At 33.4% G+C, this 12,895-nt stretch overlaps 1 non-coding gene across 1 annotated transcript; it reads left to right on the forward strand.

The window, feature by feature from the left end:
• The first annotated feature begins 461 nt into the window (after window positions 1–461).
• LOC129068011 (small nucleolar RNA SNORD101) lies at window positions 462–535 on the forward strand. The gene has a single exon (XR_008528831.1). It is a non-coding gene; the product is annotated as a small nucleolar RNA SNORD101 (small nucleolar RNA).
• The last annotated feature ends 12,360 nt before the right edge of the window (window positions 536–12,895 follow it).

The raw sequence follows: 12,895 nt of genomic DNA on the forward strand, positions 1-12,895 counted from the left end.
GAGCATTCTTGATAATCCTTGAGCATATTCAGGAAACCAAATTGTTATCAGATGGAACAGTATATAGTTATTGGAGGAAACTATCAATTAAATGAAGGCTACTCCATACCTGCTCTAGTAAATCTTTAGAAGTGCCTCAGTGGATGAGACTGATCCATAATTTAACTACCTGAAAATCCAAAACCAAACACTTTTTAAAAGGTTAAAAAAAAAAAAAAAAATTCTTAGAAAAATCAAATCTACAATGTTTAGCATAAAATCACAGTTACTGCTTATGTGAAGTAAAAAACATATATAACTCAAAACAGAATAAAAATAGAACCATAAATGACAAATGATTAAACCAGCAAATGCATAAAACAGCTATTATACATATGTAAAAATATATGAAAACAATTTGCACAAAACAAAGAGGGAAATAAAATTGAAAAAATAAGAAAAACTAAACAGAATTTGTAGAGATCATTGAATGATGACTTAAATTGTCGGATACCCCTTCACTCCTTTTATGAGTGAAACAACAAGTCTGACAAATCTGTAGGTTGTAGGGCTAATTTCACATTATCTACAGGACAGATAGAAACTCTCATTTAGTAGTTTGCAATATTAAATCTTCAAGTTAACTTGATGGAATTTCAAGTTCGTTGTGTAAGCCTCTGGACTTTCAGATAAGCGCCAAGCCCACCTTCGTGTGCTTGCATCCAACTGTGATGAGCCCATGTATGTCAAGTTGGTGGAGGCCCTTTGTGCTGAACACCAGATCAACCTAATTAAGGTAGATGACAATAAGAAACTAGGGGAATGGGTAGGCCTCTGTAAGAGGGACAGAGAAGGAAAACCCTGTAAAGTGATTGGTTGCAGTTGTGTGGTGGTGAAGGACTATGGCAAAGAGTCTCAGGCAAAGGATGTCATCGAGGAGTACTTCAAATGCAAGAAATGAACAAATAAACTTGCTTTTGTTTAAAAAAAATAAAAAAGAAATTGTAGAGATCAAAATGTCTAAATGAAACAGTATGGTGATTACCAGCGGGAAAAGGGGGATTAAGGGAGGTAGAAGAGGGTAGAGGGAAGATAAATGGTTATGGAGACTCTACTCGAGGTGGTGAACACACAATACAATATACAGATGAAACATTATAAAACCATACACCTGAGACCTATATAACTTTATTAACAAATGTCACCCCAATAAATTCAATAAAAAAGAAAAAAAATGTCTAAATGAAACTTCTCACTAGACAGAATTAACAGATTAGACGATACATAAGAAAATATTGGGAAACTTACAGGTTTAGCAATAAATATAGTAAAAATAAAAAAGAGAGAGAGAAAATTGAGAGTAGCAATAACTTGTGGAATAAAACAAAATTATCTAGTATACATGAAATATGGGTTCCAAAAATGGTGGGATCAGGAGAAACAAGTAAAAAATAATTAAAGAAAAAGATGTTAAAATATTATCAATGTTGAATAAGAGTGCAATGCTAGTTCATTACCTAGCAGGATGAACAAACTACAAAAATAAAACTCAAACACATCAAAATAAGATTGCTAAAAACAGTGATAAGAGAAAATCTTAACAGTAGCCATAGTGGGGTGGGGGGGGGGAACAAATCACAAAAGAAAACCAAGATAAAAATGAGGGCATATTGTCCATTAGAAATTATGCAAGCCAAAATTTAATAGAATCGCATCTTCAAAGTACTGAATAATATGATTACAGCCTCAAATTCTACACCTGTGCATATTTCAAAAACAAACGCAAACCAAAAATTTTTCAGGGAAAAAAAAGGTGAGCCCATTGTATAAAAGCAACTGAATTTGTAGTTTATAAACCTTACCATGAGGAACACACAGTCCCACATACAGTAAGAGTTAAATTCTATAAATTGAACAAAGAAATGATAACATTCCTACACAACTTTTTTAGGAAATGAGTCAACATTACCCTGATACCAAAAGCCAAAAAGTAAACTTCAAGGAAATCAAATGTAGAATTACTATCCTCATGAATATACAAATTCTTTAACAAAATGTTAGCAAATACAGTGCAGCATAACTAAATTAGTTTTACAGTATAAATACATTGTTGGTTTAATATTAGCAATGAAAAGAAATGCAAACTAAAACTAGAATTAGGTACTACTCCACAAACCATAGAATACCTAAAATTTAAGAGTCACAATGCCAATGCTGACAATTGGTTAGTGAGAATGTAAAATGACAACTACTTTAAAAAGCCATTTAACTGTTTTTTATGAATTTAAATACATCTACCATATGGCTCAGCAATTCCATTCTTAGATATCTGCCCAAAAGAAATGAAAACATATGCCCACACAAAGATGTGTACACAAATGTTTTTAGCTTTTTATTTCCCCTAGCCAATATTTGGGAACAATCCAAAGAGTCAACAATAGGCAAATGAATAAAAACACTGATATACAACTGAAGGCTAAACAGCAGTATAAAGGAATTAATTACAGTACAACTCCACAGTATGGATGACCTCACAAATATTAGGTTGTGGGAAAGAAATTAGAGGCAAAAAATACTCTGGAGTTATTTATGTGAAACTCTAGAAAGACAATGTCGATCTTCATTTTCAGAAGGCAGATCAATGATTGTCTGCAGCTGAGGATGGGAAGGAGGCTTGACAGTGAAGCATCACAAGGAACGTTTTTGAGAGATGAAAATTTTTATGTCTTGATAATAGTGGGAATTATATTCCTAGATGTATGCCTTTCTAAAACCTTATCAAAATATACAGTAAGTAGGGATGCATTTTATGTAAATTATATCTTGAAAAAGGTTTCTCTTTTTAACAAAAAAGACAATTCTAAGTTTCATATCTGTTACAGAAAATTCCAAGTTCTTAAAATAAGGAATGTGAATGTATATATCTTCATTCTGTATCTCAGTCCACACATCAAACTGTACATAAAAATATTATATTTATTTATGTCCTAATAATTCAGTTTAATATATTTGTATGGCATGGTGTCATTCAGAAAGCTCTGAGCTAAGACTGAGGTTTACTGAATTTGATTCCAGTTCTGCCCACTACTGGATATATGATCATGAACAAAGCCATTGAGCCTCTCCATGTCTCAGTTTTCATATTTAATAACAGAGTTATAATACAAATCCAGTAGAGCATTATAACATTCAAATGACCTAACAATTTTGAAATCCATTTATCAGAACTTTAAAGCACTATACAAATATAGACTTACTCCTTTATTATCAATATTACTTATTACAGTAGACACTGGCTTTGCTACAGCTTATGAAGGGAGTCCAAGTTTCCTGAAATAGAGAATTGATTTGTACTTTAATATCATCCAAAATTAAGATAATATTTAACTTTAATATTAGTGCACATGCATTTTAGTGAAAAAGATGAGAGATTATAGAAAAAAATTAAAGAATGGCAATTTAGCTGAAGGGGTTCAGAACAGGCCTCCCCAAGATGTGTTGCTTTGGCATGTGGGATATTTTGAGCTGAAGGTATTGAAGACTTTGCAAGCTCACAAAAACTTTTACTTCTACCTTAAGTAATTTAAATTTGGGGCCTTGCTCACAATTAAAGTTATTGCCAGAAATAACTTTTTTATGGCCTATCTACATGGCAGAGAAAACTTCTTATCACTGAATTCTGCTCTTATTCTCCTGCAGATCACCTTCCCTCCCCCAAGCCCCAAGGCTTCTTATCTAATGCTTGGCTCAGGGTGTGTATATACCAAATTTTAACTTTCTGTCTCTGAAACTCTCCTGTGTGTGAGGTCTCTGACTCTCTCATGTATGTGGGGTTCCTGTATGTACATTATGTAATTAAATTTAGAATATTTTGTTATTAACTTGTTTCATGTTGATTTGATTATTTTAGCAGCCAGAAGAACTTTAAAATGTTGAGAAAATTTTCTTCCCCACAATAGCTAATAAAAAATATTATTCAACAGGTATTATCACTGAATAAAAAGGAAATATATACCTCTCTTGATTCTAGATGAGAGATTCTTTCTACTAATATATATTAGTTTGATACCTTTCACTGAAAGTAAAGTGGGTTTGTTTTTATTGATTTCAACATATATTTATAAATAAATTTAATTAAAACTAGTAATAAGTGCGTCAATGGGGATCCCTTTTTCAGTTTTTCATAATTTCTTTGCTCATGTGTCCCAAAATACATTTTATTTGGTATATGCCAATTAATTTTTTTCTGTGTATCAGTGTATTTTGCATTATAATGAATAACCAATCATAGCAAACTTACCACAAAAAACAAAGCAAAGCGACTAAATAATAAGCATTGTCATGAATAATTTTATGACAATGCAATCTATTCTCTTGTTGCAAAATAACCTGGGTCACTTCTTTCGACTATGTAGTAAAATAAAATAAGAATTTATTCTTATGGGAATTTAAGGTGTAAAATAGAGGGAAGAGAAACTGAGTTTTATAGATGTGTTCAGTTGTAAAGATGATGGGACATATTAACACTGTAAAAGACTGAAAAGTCAAGGCGGAATAGAGCTATTTAGCTAAATAAATTGTATGTAAAAATAAAATTAGCAAACGGAAGACTTAAAAAAAATTTAATAACTTCCTGACAATGTGATTAACTCCATGGAGTAATGACCCTGGAGGTATTCTAAGTGCTCTGTTACTTAGGGAATGTAAAACCTAGTTTGGAAACATAATTAGATGCAATGAATTGGACAAATTCCATGGTCAGTGGCAAGAACTTGGCTTTCAACAGGCTCTCTGATGGAAACAGCTTTTCAGTGAATGAATCCAAACTGCAAGCCTGCTTGGTCAGTAGATAAATCAACATTTGCTCTTGTAATAGATATTAATATAAATCCATTATTCCTTCAAGAAGACTTCAAATTCTCCCTAAATTGTGTTTTCATTAAAGAAAAGTGACTCTCTCACCTTTTCTAGCACAAAACAATGTTTAGTTTCTTGTAACATTTGGAACTGCCTACTTTTTCATGTTTAAATGTGATTTCTTTTTTTATATAAAACGTATTGGGGTGAAACTGGTTAATAATATTATATAAGTTTCAAGTGTACAATAATAAAATATGTCACCTGTATATTGCATTGTGTGCTCACCATCCAAAGTCTAGTCTCCTTTTATCAGTATTAAAGGGATTTCTTGATTTCAAGTTGTTTTATTTGTTTGAATCCTGAAATAGTTTTAAAAGATGGGCTATGAATATAAACAGTTCCAATTAAAGAGCAATCACTTTTCAGCTAGTTTTCCAGGAGTGACTTTCTATTAAGATTCCCAGGCCATATTTCAATAATAGTGCAATAAAGTCATTTTTAATTGCAATGAATGAGACTAAAATATTCCTAACTAAACACACCTACTATTTTCTAATATTAAGACTGCAAGCTTCCAAACCTTAGGAAACAGACATTATTTTATCCTGTGAAAGTGGAATTATTTCCTTGACCTTTCATTTTTTCTCTTACTGATATCTTTTCTCTTTTAGCAATTCAAAATATAACATGTTTTAGGGCAAAGTTTTGATTAATGAAATTGTAGACCTAGCCATTTCACAGAAAGACCTTACAACCAACTTTAGGAGAATTAACAAAAGAAAACTCCGATTATATGTGATAAACTAATATTAAAAATAACACAAGAAGTTTAGTTTATGATTGCTAATTGGATGGTACAGAGAGCAAAGTTTTCTGTTTTTATTTTTTTAAGTTAATTATTTTAGAGAAAATACATAGCAGTAAGAGGCATATTCTTCAAGGGAAGCTTTATAAGGAAAGGGGAGACTTCATATTTTTATTCTACAAATACTTTCAAGTGTCTTTCATGTGTAAAATATGGGCTACCTAGAGATACAAAGATAAATAGTCATATATCCTGTAGTTTACACTCTAAGGGCCGAAACAAATCTACATTGGCAGTTATAATATTATTTATTATTTAAACCTAAAAATAAGAAAGATGATGATAAGGCAGGGTAATAAAAGGTTTAAGCAAACATATAAAAAGGGGCAGGAGACAGGCATTTGTTGAGTATATACTATGTGCTAGATGCATCATTTTACTTGTCAGTTATTACAACACCCCAAAATGATGCAGGCATTCTGGGGGTTCTGGAGACCTAAAGGTCCATGGCCCACTGTGGGTTTATGGCTTCATATCAGAAAGAATTCTAATATGAGTCAGCGCAGAGATTAAAGTGAGTTTATTAGTGAAGCAGTGAGACACAGTGGCTACTCCACAGACAGAGCAGCCCCTGCATAGAGGGATTTATTTATTTTATTGAGGTTATGAAATGAATACATATACAAGCTGAGAGATGAATCCTGTGCCCCAGCAAGAACTTTTAACTGTCTAATGGATTGTGATACACCCTCACCTTCAATCTCCCCCTCCAGACAAGTTGGAACAGAAAGTAATTATTATGATGATGCTCTGAACAGAAGAAAACTCAATCTCTACCCAGCTTTATCCAAGCTTAAAAGGAAGCCCCAAAGCATTAATTTTGCAAAATGTAGAGAATACTGAATTCAGCAATCTGTAAACTTTGTCAAAACTAATTTACAACCTTAAAATTATATCTTACATGGTTGATGCCACTTCAGGCACTTTGGTGGTACCTAAGATTCTGTAAAATAGAACGTCCTCACAGAGGAGTTGCCAGACACACAAAATGCTAAAAATGTGCCCCAGGGAGTCACACAGTGGTTCTGAAAATTGCTGTCTATGTGTTTTACCATTTCTGAAATACTTTCCTTATAAATCACACAAAGTATTTTCTAGAAAGTTTGTTAGAATTCTGGCATACATTTTAAAAAAAGCAGAAGACAAAAATATAGGCATCTAAAATTCTCCATGTAACTAAGTCCAAAAATTAAAAAAAAGAAAGAAAACTTGTACAAGCTATATATATAACATGCCCCAATCATAAAGATAATTATCTGTTAGTATTTAAGAAAATGTATGAACTCCTTAGCTTGAATGCTTCCTAATATTTGAATTGAACTATTGTACATCCACAGATTTTGACAGAGGCTCTGCTCTCAGTAATAATGCAAATATCTCAAAGAAAAGTTAAAATTACAATTATGATATGCTGACCTAGCAGAATACTTAAGGCACAGAGTGTGAAAAATGATTTCTGAAAAAGAAAGCTCCAACTGATCCATGGTGGACATAACATAATAGTGAGAAATAAAATTGTATTGTTTTGAGCAACTCAGATTTGGAGGTTGTTCAATATGGTAGCATAGCCTACTTTTATAATTATATACATTAATTAGAAAAATATTAGAAAAAATCTCAGAAAACTAACCCCCCAAAAGTAGATGAAATTTAAAAAGTGCAAAAAATATATAATGGTAAACAATTTATAGATTCATACATAATAGTTAAAGTTGATCCTTAGAAAAGACTAAAAAAAAATGGATAACACACTGGTGATACTGATTAACAGAGGAGAGTGAAATAATCAATATAATAAGTGAAAAGGAGACAGCATGGCATTCTATAAGTATTTAAAATATAAAGATGATTCGATAACCATAAATATATGCATGTTTGACTTACGGCAAAATAACATTTAAGGATGGTACAGAAAAGAAAGTTTCTTTGATAAATGACGCTAGGTCACCTGGATATTGTGGATTGCAAAAACCATTACAAATTCTTTCCTTTGACCAAGAAATAGAGTCTCTCTCTACCCCACCAACCCTGTATGACCCCACCACCAACCCTGGGAATTCTGTGACCACCATGATATAAATCAGCCCGAGGTAGCCCGCTGGATGATGAAAAACAGGTGACTCAGCCAGTCAACCACCACAACTCGATCATATACATGTTATTAGGGACCAGTCAATATGTCTGATAATGGTTGCTCTCATAAGACAGAAGTATAAGATTTTGTAAGAGAAACTCTTCATACTGCTATTGATAAATTTGGTGACATTTTCTCTCTTTTTATGATTGCCATCGATTTTATGTCATATTTTCAGACCAAAAAAATTGCTTAATTCTTTTCTGTGTGAATAGAAATTGAAGATAACATTGTTCAGTGCTGCCTACTCAGATTTTTCTATTTTAAAATTTAAATATTCTTTCTCCCTTCCCACTCTCTTTAATGTTACTGGCTTAACACTTTAACTTTTCACTCTAAGAAACTGATATTTCACCCATATATAAATTTTATTTTCTTAATTTTTTTCCAAGACTGTGCAAATCATGCTTAAACATGCCTCTCTACTTGACAATAATAAATGCAGTATAAAAACAAGCATAGAATATCAATCAGAGGAATTTATATATTTTAATTTCCTGAGTTCCTATTGAGGGGGTAAATTACTTAACAGCAAAGCAGAAAAGATTATTAGACATTGCAATTGACTTGGTGGGGACTTGTTGATCGTTCATTAAACTGAGCTACATTCCAGGTTGCACTCGATTACAGAAATCTGACCTGGAGCTCCATTTTGTCGTGTGTGTCTGTAGCATATTTTCATGCAGAAAAGCAAATTGGAAGACCTTTGCAGCCTGTACAAGGCTCTTATCTAAATGATAAGAGTTTAAGAGGCATTTAATAGTTTTACCAATTCTAACACTTAATAGTCATTTCAGTTTAGACATTTGTTAGTAAAATAAAAAGAGAGAAAAGTTGTAAGAAAAAAGGATTATAAACCTGCAGAATATGAAGAATTACTGAAATGCAAGGAATATAAAGTTTCTGGAAATCTTATAATATTTTATAAGATTTTATAGAAATCCCCATAAATACTTCTGTGAGGAATGTAAAGTCCCTTGTGAAGGCAATTCTAAAATCCATCATATAGAAGATCTACCACATATAATGAATATTTTAATCATCTACTTATTGTTTTACATTATGATAAGTATTGTGAAAGATTAAAACAAAACTAAAAAGAACCTTCAGTTGCAATTCTTGATGTTGTGGTCTAAAAAAGACATAGACAAACAAAAATGAAAAGAAATGACCACTGAAAGGAGTCACATCTGTGTCTTCTGAGAATTAGTTAAGGAAATTGAACATGAACCTGGAGAAGAAAAAATTGAGGAGTGATGGAGAAAGTTAGTTTTCTTAATATATATTAGAGACTTAGAGACAAAAGGCTTCGTTTTCTGGGGGCTTAGAATTTGTATTGCTAAGTACTCTTAATAGACAGTTCAGTATCATATTAAGAAGAACTTTATTGAAGTGTCCTCTAAGTGCTGAATGAGCTTCCTCAGCAAATAGTGAGTTCTCCATTAGAAAAGTATTTTTACATCAGCTTAACAAACATTTGTCAAGACTGACTTTTAAGATTCTTTATAACACTGACTCGGTCTAGTATATATGAATCAACAATTGTGGGTATCTTTTACTCCTGTAGCCAACAAGACAGTTGAGTAGGACATATTAAAGATCAAACAAATGAAGAGCAATTCACTCTGAAACTGAGTCATGGAAACGAGCTCATCAACCAAGGGGCGCTGTGAAGAGAAAGGTTCTAACTAAGATAGAGATGTTGCTTTCAGCAGTTATTCCATTTGTGGACATCTCTACAAAGCACTAAGAGGAAGGCAGGCCTGTGAAGAGGTCAGGGCTGTGAGGAGCTCATGGCTGAAGCAATGAATATAGATTTATTGGGCAAGGTGGGATATATGAAGACAGTGAGGATGGACATATCAAGAATTACTGAAGGAAGAAGGACAATGAGGTCTTCAGGGGTGGCTAAAATTAGGTCAAAAGGAAAGAAAGACATTTTAGATAAAAGTTTAATTTCCATAAGAAGACTCCTCCTTTCAATAAGTTTTCTTTATTTTGTTTTAATACTAAAAGCATGTTTCTGCTTTTGATATTTTGATATTTTTGTGTTGGAATGCATCCAGGTAAATCACAGTGTCTAAATATACTGAATCTGGGCCAAAATTCAGTCCCGCACAACTCACTGATGCTGAATTAGGAAAAACCCTTGCCCAGTGGAGGCAGTATGATTTCATAGGTTGGCTGAATTGCTTAGATGAAGACCAAGCAGTGTCTCACATCCTTAAGGGGATCATCTAATTTGTACCCCTGTGGTGTAGTCACTTATTCTTTGAGAACATAACAAATCACAGGGAGGAAAAACAGAGGAAAACAAAACAAAACAGACAAAAAAAACACCCAGCATCATACCAAGGAGAAATGCACATCAATGGCACAAATATTTTGAAGTATAAATTCAGGAGATGAAAATGTGGACTTAAAACAAGATTCAACTCCCACAGTTAGCGCCACTGAATATTTTTGAAAGAATCTAGAAGTTAGACCTAAGCCAAAATTTAATCATATTGCAGTCCACTAACATTATAATCAGCCCTATTATAATACCTGCTTCAAAAACCTGAATGTGTTCCAACATGACTGATATATGAAGACACAATTTGAGGACAAAGCAAAATTTACATTTGCTAATGTGTGATTTCACTCATAGAAAATACCAGGTGAATGCACAAAACTAGACATACTTGAACTAAGCCATGTAGGAATACAGAACACACACATACCTCAAACATTGACCTGCTACCTCAGCTCATTTCCTGGGTTCTATGTTCTGAGCCACACCCATGCACAGGTGGTATATGACTTCCCATCCAATTTCAGATAGCTCTCCTTCAGTCACTTCACAGTAACAAAAGCTGCAATTCTTTGGATTGCCTACTTCTGCCAGAGATTTAAGTTTTCTTTTCCAAGAGAAATGACCATATTGATTGTACTATTTATGTATTTGTTAACCATCTAACATGTGTAAAACTATGCTACTGTTTGAATTAGGCTCCTATCTTTTTGTCTAATGTGTTGCTGACTAAAGTTTTGAGTGTGGTGCTGTAGTCCCATTTTTCTCATAAGGTCTATGGCTTTTATTGTGATAATTTGCATAATGTGATGATTTTTAGCAATATGATGTACTGTTAGAGCAGAACTGTCTGTACCATGAATATCCTTTGTCCTGTAGGGAAGGTGTCGTTATGCAGATTGCCAAGCCAAGTATCTCCCAGGACCGTGATCCAAGTTAGCTACAGATGTCTGATTGCCACCCTGTAGTAGACAAAGAGTGGTCAGAACACATAATGCATCCAAGAAAAGAGAATATGAAGGAAGGAAGGAAATAAGGAAAGAAAGAAGAGAGGGAGAGAGGTAAGACAAATACACTGATCATAATATTCCCTGTGGCAATCCACATAATAGTGTTAGAGAACCATCCTCACTGAATAAAGTCATTCTCTTCTCCCACTTCACCTCTACCATCCCCCTTCAAAACTCCATTCTCTTTCAGAGATAAAGGTTCTGCATGATTCATTTGTCCTCTCCTTCCCACCTTAATCTGACTCCATAAGAACTACTTAATGTTGCTCTTGACTATTCAGAAGTGGCACCTGAAAAACAGCAAAGACAGATCCACCTGTCCTTACATCTGGACTTGAGCGAACTTCATGAGATTAAACCAGGTATTAACTCTGGTTGAGACTCCAGATTAATTCAGGAAAGCGCTCAGCATCCCAATTACACACCCAAAGATGATCGAACCTCATTTTTCACAAATTGCATATTTCTGAATTTTTCTGTCAGCTAAAATTTGTTTGTAACCCCTAAACTAATATTTCAGTGTCATTCACAGACATGCACAGAGTTATGAAAATTTGAGTTACCCAAAGGGTATATCCTCAGTTAAAGGCAAACAAGGTGGCTCTCTCTGGCTTCTTTCAGCTAATTGTAAACGACTGTCCTTTCTATGGTACATTTAGTGCCACACTTTTTAAAATTTTTGTACTTTTTTGGTGGTTTTGCATAGCCTCAAAGTTTTGTGCTGAAGTGCTGCCTAGTGTTTCTAAGCTCAAGGAGGCTGGAATGTGCCTTATAGCCTGACACAGACAAACTTGTTAAACATAGTGCTATTGGCTGTGAGTTCACTGTTAATGAATCAATAGTAGAACTCGTATATAAAAGTACCTTCAAACAGAAACACATAGAACAAGGTTATGTATTGATTAGTTGAGAAAAATGAGATCAGAGGCTCGCAGAAACCTAACCGTGTATTTTTCCTAGGAGCAAGGGTTCAGTACTTCATAATTCAGTGTGCACAGCAATTAAATAGAACATATTAACAGGAATAATGACAATTAACTATATCATAAATACGTCATTGTATTGGGCTGGCCAAAAAGTTTGTATGGTTTATTTTGTAAAATAAAAGACATTTTTCATTTTCACCAAGAACTTTATTGATTAGGCTATTTTAAGTATATTGGCTGCTTCCCACATGGTATAACATTGACTGTTTTCAAATAATGTCTCAATTTGATTGCTGTCAACTTCAACTGGTCTACCTGACTGTGGAGCATAATCTAGCAAAAACCTCTAGCACAAAACTTTGCAAAACATTTTTGACACATTCAGTCAGTTCTAGCACCTTCTCTATAGACTGCACAAATCTTTTTTTTTCATTTCAGTTGCATTTTTACTGTTCTTGAAATAATAAAGCATAATATGCTGAAAATGGCACTTTTCTTCCATCTTCAATATTAAAATGACTACACAAAAATTCACCAGTTTTGATAAGTCTTTTTTAATGCACACTGATATGACAGCTGTTACAATACAACCTAACAAAATTGTTTTGAATGATGTTAAAGACAACTAAGCATTACTAGAGCCACCTTACAGAAAAAAAACTGAACAGACGGGCCCAGTAGTTACATTATATTTGTCAATATTTCTGCATTTCCTTGCCTATTTTAGAAATTAGGCACAGAATATATAGTGAGGTAGGACATATTGACTTAGATGCTCCAGAAAAAGAACTACATTGAGTGGTGATTAATGTTGATAAAAGATTTGCA

Source organism: Pteronotus mesoamericanus, unplaced genomic scaffold, assembly GCF_021234165.1.
Source record: "Pteronotus mesoamericanus isolate MK-2021 breed Mesoamerican mustached bat unplaced genomic scaffold, CSHL_Meso_final contig_20, whole genome shotgun sequence".
Classification (NCBI taxonomy): Eukaryota; Metazoa; Chordata; class Mammalia; order Chiroptera; family Mormoopidae; genus Pteronotus; species Pteronotus mesoamericanus.